Here is a 12,149-nt window from a genome sequence, read left to right on the forward strand (position 1 = left end):
CTACTATCGGGGCATTGATCAAGTTCGAAGATAAAATGGCTGTGACTTTTGGTTCCGGAGATATGATTGTATAAGTGACGTAACCGACAAAAAGCGTTGTATTTGAACGCGCTCAATTTTCTCAGAGATGGCTGAACCGATTTGAACAAACTTGGACTCGTTTGAAAGCTACTGGCGGGCCATTGATCAAGTTCGAAGATCAAATGGCTGTGACTTTTGGTTCCGGAGATATGATTGTATAAGTGACGTAACCGACAAAACACGTTGATTTTTACCGCTCTTGTATATATAAGGGTGCCAAAATTTTGGGATCAACTCTATTTTCGTAAAGTTCTAGTGCTCAAAAGTTTAAGCACCTCGAAAAAAGCCTTCATGCAAAATTTGACCTAAATCGGACATGCTTAAGGGGTGCTGCCCGGTGGTAAAGGTTTGACAATTATCGATCTTGAAAAAGCACCATAGGGGGGAGTACATGAAATTTCCAAAATCGAAATTTTTTTTTGATGCCAAAACTCTTAAAACTGCATAAAACATCGAAATTTAGTGTCATCTCAAAAAAAAATTTTTTTGAAAAAATCAACTTTCTGGGACTTAGAAAAATTTTCATATTTTTTCTAAGTCCCAAAAAGTCGATTTTTTCCAAAAAATTTTTTTTCGAGATGACACTAAATCTCGACGTTTCATGCAATTCTAAGCCTTTTGGCATCAAAATTTTTTTTTCGATTTTGAAAATTTCATGTACTCCCCCCTATGGTGATTTTTCAAGATATATGAAAATTTCACTAAGTGGACTAAGAAGGCTTTTTGCCTTTCTCTATAGAAAGGTATTAGAATTGCTGGAAAAACCGACTTTCGAACGGAGCCTCGGAGACCCATAGTGTTATATACCATTCGACTCAGCTCGACGAGATCGGAAAATGTCTGTGTGTGTGTGTGTGTGTGTGTGTGTGTGTGTGTGTGTGTGTGTGTGTGTGTGTGTGTGTGTATGTGTGTGTGTGTGTATGTGTGTGTGTGTGTGTATGTGTGTGCACTTTTCGAAGATATTTGAACGCGCTCAATTTTCTCAGAGATGGCTGATCCGATTTTAACAAACTTGGGCTCGTTTGAAAGCTACTGTCGGGCCGTTGATCAAGTTCGAAGATCAAATGGTTGTGACTTTTGGTTCCAGATATATGATGGTATAAGTGACGTAACCGACAAAACACGTTGATTTTTACCGCTCTTGTATATATAAGGGTGCCAAAATTTTGGGATCAACTCTATTTTCGTAAAGTTCTAGTGCTCAAAAGTTTAAGCACCTCGAAAAAAGCCTTCATGCAAAATTTGACCTAAATCGGACATGCTTAAGGGGTGCTGCCCGGTGGTAAAGGTTTGACAATTATCGATCTTGAAAAAGCACCATAGGGGGGAGTACATGAAATTTCCAAAATCGAAATTTTTTTTTGATGCCAAAACTCTTAAAACTGCATAAAACATCGAAATTTAGTGTCATCTCAAAAAAAAATTTTTTTGAAAAAATCAACTTTCTGGGACTTAGAAAAATTTTCATATTTTTTCTAAGTCCCAAAAAGTCGATTTTTTCCAAAAAATTTTTTTTCGAGATGACACTAAATCTCGACGTTTCATGCAATTCTAAGCCTTTTGGCATCAAAATTTTTTTTTCGATTTTGAAAATTTCATGTACTCCCCCCTATGGTGATTTTTCAAGATATATGAAAATTTCACTAAGTGGACTAAGAAGGCTTTTTGCCTTTCTCTATAGAAAGGTATTAGAATTGCTGGAAAAACCGACTTTCGAACGGAGCCTCGGAGACCCATAGTGTTATATACCATTCGACTCAGCTCGACGAGATCGGAAAATGTCTGTGTGTGTGTGTGTGTGTGTGTGTGTGTGTGTGTGTGTGTGTGTGTGTGTATGTGTGTGTGTGTGTATGTGTGTGTGTGTGTATGTGTGTGCACTTTTCGAAGATATTTGAACGCGCTCAATTTTCTCAGAGATGGCTCAACCGATTTTAACAAACTTAGGCTCGTTTGAAAGCTACTATCGGGGCATTGATCAAGTTCGAAGATAAAATGGCTGTGACTTTTGGTTCCGGAGATATGATTGTATAAGTGACGTAACCGACAAAAAGCGTTGTATTTGAACGCGCTCAATTTTCTCAGAGATGGCTGAACCGATTTGAACAAACTTGGACTCGTTTGAAAGCTACTGGCGGGCCATTGATCAAGTTCGAAGATCAAATGGCTGTGACTTTTGGTTCCGGAGATATGATTGTATAAGTGACGTAATCGACAAAAAGCGTTGTATTTGAACGCGCTCAATTTTCTCAGAGATGGCTGATCCGATTTTAACAAACTTGGGCTCGTTTGAAAGCTACTGTCGGGCCGTTGATCAAGTTCGAAGATCAAATGGTTGTGACTTTTGGTTCCAGATATATGATGGTATAAGTGACGTAACCGACAAAACACGTTGATTTTTACCGCTCTTGTATATATAAGGGTGCCAAAATTTTGGGATCAACTCTTTTTTCGTAAAGTTCTAGTGCTCAAAAGTTTAAGCACCTCGAAAAAAGCCTTCATGCAAAATTTGACCTAAATCGGACATGCTTAAGGGGTGCTGCCCGGTGGTAAAGGTTTGACAATTATCGATCTTGAAAAAGCACCATAGGGGGGAGTACATGAAATTTCCAAAATCGAAAATTTTTTTTGATGCCAAAACTCTTAAAACTGCATAAAACATCGAAATTTAGTGTCATCTCAAAAAAAAATTTTTTTGAAAAAATCAACTTTCTGGGACTTAGAAAAATTTTCATATTTTTTCTAAGTCCCAAAAAGTCGATTTTTTCCAAAAAATTTTTTTTCGAGATGACACTAAATCTCGACGTTTCATGCAATTCTAAGCCTTTTGGCATCAAAATTTTTTTTTCGATTTTGAAAATTTCATGTACTCCCCCCTATGGTGATTTTTCAAGATATATGAAAATTTCACTAAGTGGACTAAGAAGGCTTTTTGCCTTTCTCTATAGAAAGGTATTAGAATTGCTGGAAAAACCGACTTTCGAACGGAGCCTCGGAGACCCATAGTGTTATATACCATTCGACTCAGCTCGACGAGATCGGAAAATGTCTGTGTGTGTGTGTGTGTGTGTGTATGTGTGTGTGTGTGTGTATGTGTGTGTGTGTGTGTATGTGTGTGCACTTTTCGAAGATATTTGAACGCGCTCAATTTTCTCAGAGATGGCTCAACCGATTTTAACAAACTTAGGCTCGTTTGAAAGCTACTATCGGGGCATTGATCAAGTTCGAAGATAAAATGGCTGTGACTTTTGGTTCCGGAGATATGATTGTATAAGTGACGTAACCGACAAAAAGCGTTGTATTTGAACGCGCTCAATTTTCTCAGAGATGGCTGAACCGATTTGAACAAACTTGGACTCGTTTGAAAGCTACTGTCGGGCCGTTGATCAAGTTCGAAGATCAAATGGTTGTGACTTTTGGTTCCGGAGATATGATTGTATAAGTGACGTAACCGACAAAAAGCGTTGTATTTGAACGCGCTCAATTTTCTCAGAGATGGCTGATCCGATTTTAACAAACTTGGGCTCGTTTGAAAGCTACTGTCGGGCCGTTGATCAAGTTCGAAGATCAAATGGTTGTGACTTTTGGTTCCAGATATATGATGGTATAAGTGACGTAACCGACAAAACACGTTGATTTTTACCGCTCTTGTATATATAAGGGTGCCAAAATTTTGGGATCAACTCTTTTTTCGTAAAGTTCTAGTGCTCAAAAGTTTAAGCACCTCGAAAAAAGCCTTCATGCAAAATTTGACCTAAATCGGACATGCTTAAGGGGTGCTGCCCGGTGGTAAAGGTTTGACAATTATCGATCTTGAAAAAGCACCATAGGGGGGAGTACATGAAATTTCCAAAATCGAAAATTTTTTTTGATGCCAAAACTCTTAAAACTGCATAAAACATCGAAATTTAGTGTCATCTCAAAAAAAAATTTTTTTGAAAAAATCAACTTTCTGGGACTTAGAAAAATTTTCATATTTTTTCTAAGTCCCAAAAAGTCGATTTTTTCCAAAAAATTTTTTTTCGAGATGACACTAAATCTCGACGTTTCATGCAATTCTAAGCCTTTTGGCATCAAAATTTTTTTTTCGATTTTGAAAATTTCATGTACTCCCCCCTATGGTGATTTTTCAAGATATATGAAAATTTCACTAAGTGGACTAAGAAGGCTTTTTGCCTTTCTCTATAGAAAGGTATTAGAATTGCTGGAAAAACCGACTTTCGAACGGAGCCTCGGAGACCCATAGTGTTATATACCATTCGACTCAGCTCGACGAGATCGGAAAATGTCTGTGTGTGTGTGTGTGTGTGTGTGTATGTGTGTGTGTGTGTATGTGTGTGCACTTTTCGAAGATATTTGAACGCGCTCAATTTTCTCAGAGATGGCTCAACCGATTTTAACAAACTTAGGCTCGTTTGAAAGCTACTATCGGGGCATTGATCAAGTTCGAAGATAAAATGGCTGTGACTTTTGGTTCCGGAGATATGATTGTATAAGTGACGTAACCGACAAAAAGCGTTGTATTTGAACGCGCTCAATTTTCTCAGAGATGGCTGAACCGATTTGAACAAACTTGGACTCGTTTGAAAGCTACTGGCGGGCCATTGATCAAGTTCGAAGATCAAATGGCTGTGACTTTTGGTTCCGGAGATATGATTGTATAAGTGACGTAATCGACAAAAAGCGTTGTATTTGAACGCGCTCAATTTTCTCAGAGATGGCTGATCCGATTTTAACAAACTTGGGCTCGTTTGAAAGCTACTGTCGGGCCGTTGATCAAGTTCGAAGATCAAATGGTTGTGACTTTTGGTTCCAGATATATGATGGTATAAGTGACGTAACCGACAAAACACGTTGATTTTTACCGCTCTTGTATATATAAGGGTGCCAAAATTTTGGGATCAACTCTATTTTCGTAAAGTTCTAGTGCTCAAAAGTTTAAGCACCTCGAAAAAAGCCTTCATGCAAAATTTGACCTAAATCGGACATGCTTAAGGGGTGCTGCCCGGTGGTAAAGGTTTGACAATTATCGATCTTGAAAAAGCACCATAGGGGGGAGTACATGAAATTTCCAAAATCGAAAATTTTTTTTGATGCCAAAACTCTTAAAACTGCATAAAACATCGAAATTTAGTGTCATCTCAAAATAAAATTTTTTTGAAAAAATCAACTTTCTGGGACTTAGAAAAATTTTCATATTTTTTCTAAGTCCCAAAAAGTCGATTTTTTCCAAAAAATTTTTTTTCGAGATGACACTAAATCTCGACGTTTCATGCAATTCTAAGCCTTTTGGCATCAAAATTTTTTTTTCGATTTTGAAAATTTCATGTACTCCCCCCTATGGTGATTTTTCAAGATATATGAAAATTTCACTAAGTGGACTAAGAAGGCTTTTTGCCTTTCTCTATAGAAAGGTATTAGAATTGCTGGAAAAACCGACTTTCGAACGGAGCCTCGGAGACCCATAGTGTTATATACCATTCGACTCAGCTCGACGAGATCGGAAAATGTCTGTGTGTGTGTGTGTGTGTGTGTGTATGTGTGTGTGTGTGTATGTGTGTGCACTTTTCGAAGATATTTGAACGCGCTCAATTTTCTCAGAGATGGCTCAACCGATTTTAACAAACTTAGGCTCGTTTGAAAGCTACTATCGGGGCATTGATCAAGTTCGAAGATAAAATGGCTGTGACTTTTGGTTCCGGAGATATGATTGTATAAGTGACGTAACCGACAAAAAGCGTTGTATTTGAACGCGCTCAATTTTCTCAGAGATGGCTGAACCGATTTGAACAAACTTGGACTCGTTTGAAAGCTACTGGCGGGCCATTGATCAAGTTCGAAGATCAAATGGCTGTGACTTTTGGTTCCGGAGATATGATTGTATAAGTGACGTAATCGACAAAAAGCGTTGTATTTGAACGCGCTCAATTTTCTCAGAGATGGCTGATCCGATTTTAACAAACTTGGGCTCGTTTGAAAGCTACTGTCGGGCCGTTGATCAAGTTCGAAGATCAAATGGTTGTGACTTTTGGTTCCAGATATATGATGGTATAAGTGACGTAACCGACAAAACACGTTGATTTTTACCGCTCTTGTATATATAAGGGTGCCAAAATTTTGGGATCAACTCTATTTTCGTAAAGTTCTAGTGCTCAAAAGTTTAAGCACCTCGAAAAAAGCCTTCATGCAAAATTTGACCTAAATCGGACATGCTTAAGGGGTGCTGCCCGGTGGTAAAGGTTTGACAATTATCGATCTTGAAAAAGCACCATAGGGGGGAGTACATGAAATTTCCAAAATCGAAAATTTTTTTTGATGCCAAAACTCTTAAAACTGCATAAAACATCGAAATTTAGTGTCATCTCAAAATAAAATTTTTTTGAAAAAATCAACTTTCTGGGACTTAGAAAAATTTTCATATTTTTTCTAAGTCCCAAAAAGTCGATTTTTTCCAAAAAATTTTTTTTCGAGATGACACTAAATCTCGACGTTTCATGCAATTCTAAGCCTTTTGGCATCAAAATTTTTTTTTCGATTTTGAAAATTTCATGTACTCCCCCCTATGGTGATTTTTCAAGATATATGAAAATTTCACTAAGTGGACTAAGAAGGCTTTTTGCCTTTCTCTATAGAAAGGTATTAGAATTGCTGGAAAAACCGACTTTCGAACGGAGCCTCGGAGACCCATAGTGTTATATACCATTCGACTCAGCTCGACGAGATCGGAAAATGTCTGTGTGTGTGTGTGTGTGTGTGTGTGTGTATGTGTGTGTGTGTATGTGTGTGTGTGTATGTGTGTGCACTTTTCGAAGATATTTGAACGCGCTCAATTTTCTCAGAGATGGCTCAACCGATTTTAACAAACTTAGGCTCGTTTGAAAGCTACTATCGGGGCATTGATCAAGTTCGAAGATAAAATGGCTGTGACTTTTGGTTCCGGAGATATGATTGTATAAGTGACGTAACCGACAAAAAGCGTTGTATTTGAACGCGCTCAATTTTCTCAGAGATGGCTGAACCGATTTGAACAAACTTGGACTCGTTTGAAAGCTACTGGCGGGCCATTGATCAAGTTCGAAGATCAAATGGCTGTGACTTTTGGTTCCGGAGATATGATTGTATAAGTGACGTAATCGACAAAAAGCGTTGTATTTGAACGCGCTCAATTTTCTCAGAGATGGCTGATCCGATTTTAACAAACTTGGACTCGTTTGAAAGCTACTGGCGGGCCATTGATCAAGTTCGAAGATCAAATGGCTGTGACTTTTGGTTCCGGAGATATGATTGTATAAGTGACGTAATCGACAAAAAGCGTTGTATTTGAACGCGCTCAATTTTCTCAGAGATGGCTGATCCGATTTTAACAAACTTGGGCTCGTTTGAAAGCTACTGTCGGGCCGTTGATCAAGTTCGAAGATCAAATGGTTGTGACTTTTGGTTCCAGATATATGATGGTATAAGTGACGTAACCGACAAAACACGTTGATTTTTACCGCTCTTGTATATATAAGGGTGCCAAAATTTTGGGATCAACTCTATTTTCGTAAAGTTCTAGTGCTCAAAAGTTTAAGCACCTCGAAAAAAGCCTTCATGCAAAATTTGACCTAAATCGGACATGCTTAAGGGGTGCTGCCCGGTGGTAAAGGTTTGACAATTATCGATCTTGAAAAAGCACCATAGGGGGGAGTACATGAAATTTCCAAAATCGAAATTTTTTTTTGATGCCAAAACTCTTAAAACTGCATAAAACATCGAAATTTAGTGTCATCTCAAAAAAAAATTTTTTTGAAAAAATCAACTTTCTGGGACTTAGAAAAATTTTCATATTTTTTCTAAGTCCCAAAAAGTCGATTTTTTCCAAAAAATTTTTTTTCGAGATGACACTAAATCTCGACGTTTCATGCAATTCTAAGCCTTTTGGCATCAAAATTTTTTTTTCGATTTTGAAAATTTCATGTACTCCCCCCTATGGTGATTTTTCAAGATATATGAAAATTTCACTAAGTGGACTAAGAAGGCTTTTTGCCTTTCTCTATAGAAAGGTATTAGAATTGCTGGAAAAACCGACTTTCGAACGGAGCCTCGGAGACCCATAGTGTTATATACCATTCGACTCAGCTCGACGAGATCGGAAAATGTCTGTGTGTGTGTGTGTGTGTGTGTGTGTGTGTGTGTGTGTGTGTGTGTGTGTGTGTGTGTGTGTGTGTGTGTGTATGTGTGTGTGTGTGTATGTGTGTGTGTGTGTGTATGTGTGTGCACTTTTCGAAGATATTTGAACGCGCTCAATTTTCTCAGAGATGGCTCAACCGATTTTAACAAACTTAGGCTCGTTTGAAAGCTACTATCGGGGCATTGATCAAGTTCGAAGATAAAATGGCTGTGACTTTTGGTTCCGGAGATATGATTGTATAAGTGACGTAACCGACAAAAAGCGTTGTATTTGAACGCGCTCAATTTTCTCAGAGATGGCTGAACCGATTTGAACAAACTTGGACTCGTTTGAAAGCTACTGGCGGGCCATTGATCAAGTTCGAAGATCAAATGGCTGTGACTTTTGGTTCCGGAGATATGATTGTATAAGTGACGTAATCGACAAAAAGCGTTGTATTTGAACGCGCTCAATTTTCTCAGAGATGGCTGATCCGATTTTAACAAACTTGGGCTCGTTTGAAAGCTACTGTCGGGCCGTTGATCAAGTTCGAAGATCAAATGGTTGTGACTTTTGGTTCCAGATATATGATGGTATAAGTGACGTAACCGACAAAACACGTTGATTTTTACCGCTCTTGTATATATAAGGGTGCCAAAATTTTGGGATCAACTCTTTTTTCGTAAAGTTCTAGTGCTCAAAAGTTTAAGCACCTCGAAAAAAGCCTTCATGCAAAATTTGACCTAAATCGGACATGCTTAAGGGGTGCTGCCCGGTGGTAAAGGTTTGACAATTATCGATCTTGAAAAAGCACCATAGGGGGGAGTACATGAAATTTCCAAAATCGAAAATTTTTTTTGATGCCAAAACTCTTAAAACTGCATAAAACATCGAAATTTAGTGTCATCTCAAAAAAAAATTTTTTTGAAAAAATCAACTTTCTGGGACTTAGAAAAATTTTCATATTTTTTCTAAGTCCCAAAAAGTCGATTTTTTCCAAAAAATTTTTTTTCGAGATGACACTAAATCTCGACGTTTCATGCAATTCTAAGCCTTTTGGCATCAAAATTTTTTTTTCGATTTTGAAAATTTCATGTACTCCCCCCTATGGTGATTTTTCAAGATATATGAAAATTTCACTAAGTGGACTAAGAAGGCTTTTTGCCTTTCTCTATAGAAAGGTATTAGAATTGCTGGAAAAACCGACTTTCGAACGGAGCCTCGGAGACCCATAGTGTTATATACCATTCGACTCAGCTCGACGAGATCGGAAAATGTCTGTGTGTGTGTGTGTGTGTGTGTATGTGTGTGTGTGTGTGTATGTGTGTGTGTGTGTGTATGTGTGTGCACTTTTCGAAGATATTTGAACGCGCTCAATTTTCTCAGAGATGGCTCAACCGATTTTAACAAACTTAGGCTCGTTTGAAAGCTACTATCGGGGCATTGATCAAGTTCGAAGATAAAATGGCTGTGACTTTTGGTTCCGGAGATATGATTGTATAAGTGACGTAACCGACAAAAAGCGTTGTATTTGAACGCGCTCAATTTTCTCAGAGATGGCTGAACCGATTTGAACAAACTTGGACTCGTTTGAAAGCTACTGTCGGGCCGTTGATCAAGTTCGAAGATCAAATGGTTGTGACTTTTGGTTCCGGAGATATGATTGTATAAGTGACGTAACCGACAAAAAGCGTTGTATTTGAACGCGCTCAATTTTCTCAGAGATGGCTGAACCGATTTGAACAAACTTGGACTCGTTTGAAAGCTACTGGCGGGCCATTGATCAAGTTCGAAGATCAAATGGCTGTGACTTTTGGTTCCGGAGATATGATTGTATAAGTGACGTAATCGACAAAAAGCGTTGTATTTGAACGCGCTCAATTTTCTCAGAGATGGCTGATCCGATTTTAACAAACTTGGGCTCGTTTGAAAGCTACTGTCGGGCCGTTGATCAAGTTCGAAGATCAAATGGTTGTGACTTTTGGTTCCAGATATATGATGGTATAAGTGACGTAACCGACAAAACACGTTGATTTTTACCGCTCTTGTATATATAAGGGTGCCAAAATTTTGGGATCAACTCTTTTTTCGTAAAGTTCTAGTGCTCAAAAGTTTAAGCACCTCGAAAAAAGCCTTCATGCAAAATTTGACCTAAATCGGACATGCTTAAGGGGTGCTGCCCGGTGGTAAAGGTTTGACAATTATCGATCTTGAAAAAGCACCATAGGGGGGAGTACATGAAATTTCCAAAATCGAAAATTTTTTTTGATGCCAAAACTCTTAAAACTGCATAAAACATCGAAATTTAGTGTCATCTCAAAAAAAAATTTTTTTGAAAAAATCAACTTTCTGGGACTTAGAAAAATTTTCATATTTTTTCTAAGTCCCAAAAAGTCGATTTTTTCCAAAAAATTTTTTTTCGAGATGACACTAAATCTCGACGTTTCATGCAATTCTAAGCCTTTTGGCATCAAAATTTTTTTTTCGATTTTGAAAATTTCATGTACTCCCCCCTATGGTGATTTTTCAAGATATATGAAAATTTCACTAAGTGGACTAAGAAGGCTTTTTGCCTTTCTCTATAGAAAGGTATTAGAATTGCTGGAAAAACCGACTTTCGAACGGAGCCTCGGAGACCCATAGTGTTATATACCATTCGACTCAGCTCGACGAGATCGGAAAATGTCTGTGTGTGTGTGTGTGTGTGTGTGTATGTGTGTGTGTGTGTGTATGTGTGTGTGTGTGTGTGTGTGTATGTGTGTGCACTTTTCGAAGATATTTGAACGCGCTCAATTTTCTCAGAGATGGCTCAACCGATTTTAACAAACTTAGGCTCGTTTGAAAGCTACTATCGGGGCATTGATCAAGTTCGAAGATAAAATGGCTGTGACTTTTGGTTCCGGAGATATGATTGTATAAGTGACGTAACCGACAAAAAGCGTTGTATTTGAACGCGCTCAATTTTCTCAGAGATGGCTGAACCGATTTGAACAAACTTGGACTCGTTTGAAAGCTACTGGCGGGCCATTGATCAAGTTCGAAGATCAAATGGCTGTGACTTTTGGTTCCGGAGATATGATTGTATAAGTGACGTAATCGACAAAAAGCGTTGTATTTGAACGCGCTCAATTTTCTCAGAGATGGCTGATCCGATTTTAACAAACTTGGGCTCGTTTGAAAGCTACTGTCGGGCCGTTGATCAAGTTCGAAGATCAAATGGTTGTGACTTTTGGTTCCAGATATATGATGGTATAAGTGACGTAACCGACAAAACACGTTGATTTTTACCGCTCTTGTATATATAAGGGTGCCAAAATTTTGGGATCAACTCTATTTTCGTAAAGTTCTAGTGCTCAAAAGTTTAAGCACCTCGAAAAAAGCCTTCATGCAAAATTTGACCTAAATCGGACATGCTTAAGGGGTGCTGCCCGGTGGTAAAGGTTTGACAATTATCGATCTTGAAAAAGCACCATAGGGGGGAGTACATGAAATTTCCAAAATCGAAAATTTTTTTTGATGCCAAAACTCTTAAAACTGCATAAAACATCGAAATTTAGTGTCATCTCAAAAAAAAATTTTTTTGAAAAAATCAACTTTCTGGGACTTAGAAAAATTTTCATATTTTTTCTAAGTCCCAAAAAGTCGATTTTTTCCAAAAAATTTTTTTTCGAGATGACACTAAATCTCGACGTTTCATGCAATTCTAAGCCTTTTGGCATCAAAATTTTTTTTTCGATTTTGAAAATTTCATGTACTCCCCCCTATGGTGATTTTTCAAGATATATGAAAATTTCACTAAGTGGACTAAGAAGGCTTTTTGCCTTTCTCTATAGAAAGGTATTAGAATTGCTGGAAAAACCGACTTTCGAACGGAGCCTCGGAGACCCATAGTGTTATATACCATTCGACTCAGCTCGACGAG

This window comes from Malaya genurostris, chromosome 3, assembly GCF_030247185.1.
Source record: "Malaya genurostris strain Urasoe2022 chromosome 3, Malgen_1.1, whole genome shotgun sequence".
In the NCBI taxonomy this organism is placed as follows: Eukaryota; Metazoa; Arthropoda; class Insecta; order Diptera; family Culicidae; genus Malaya; species Malaya genurostris.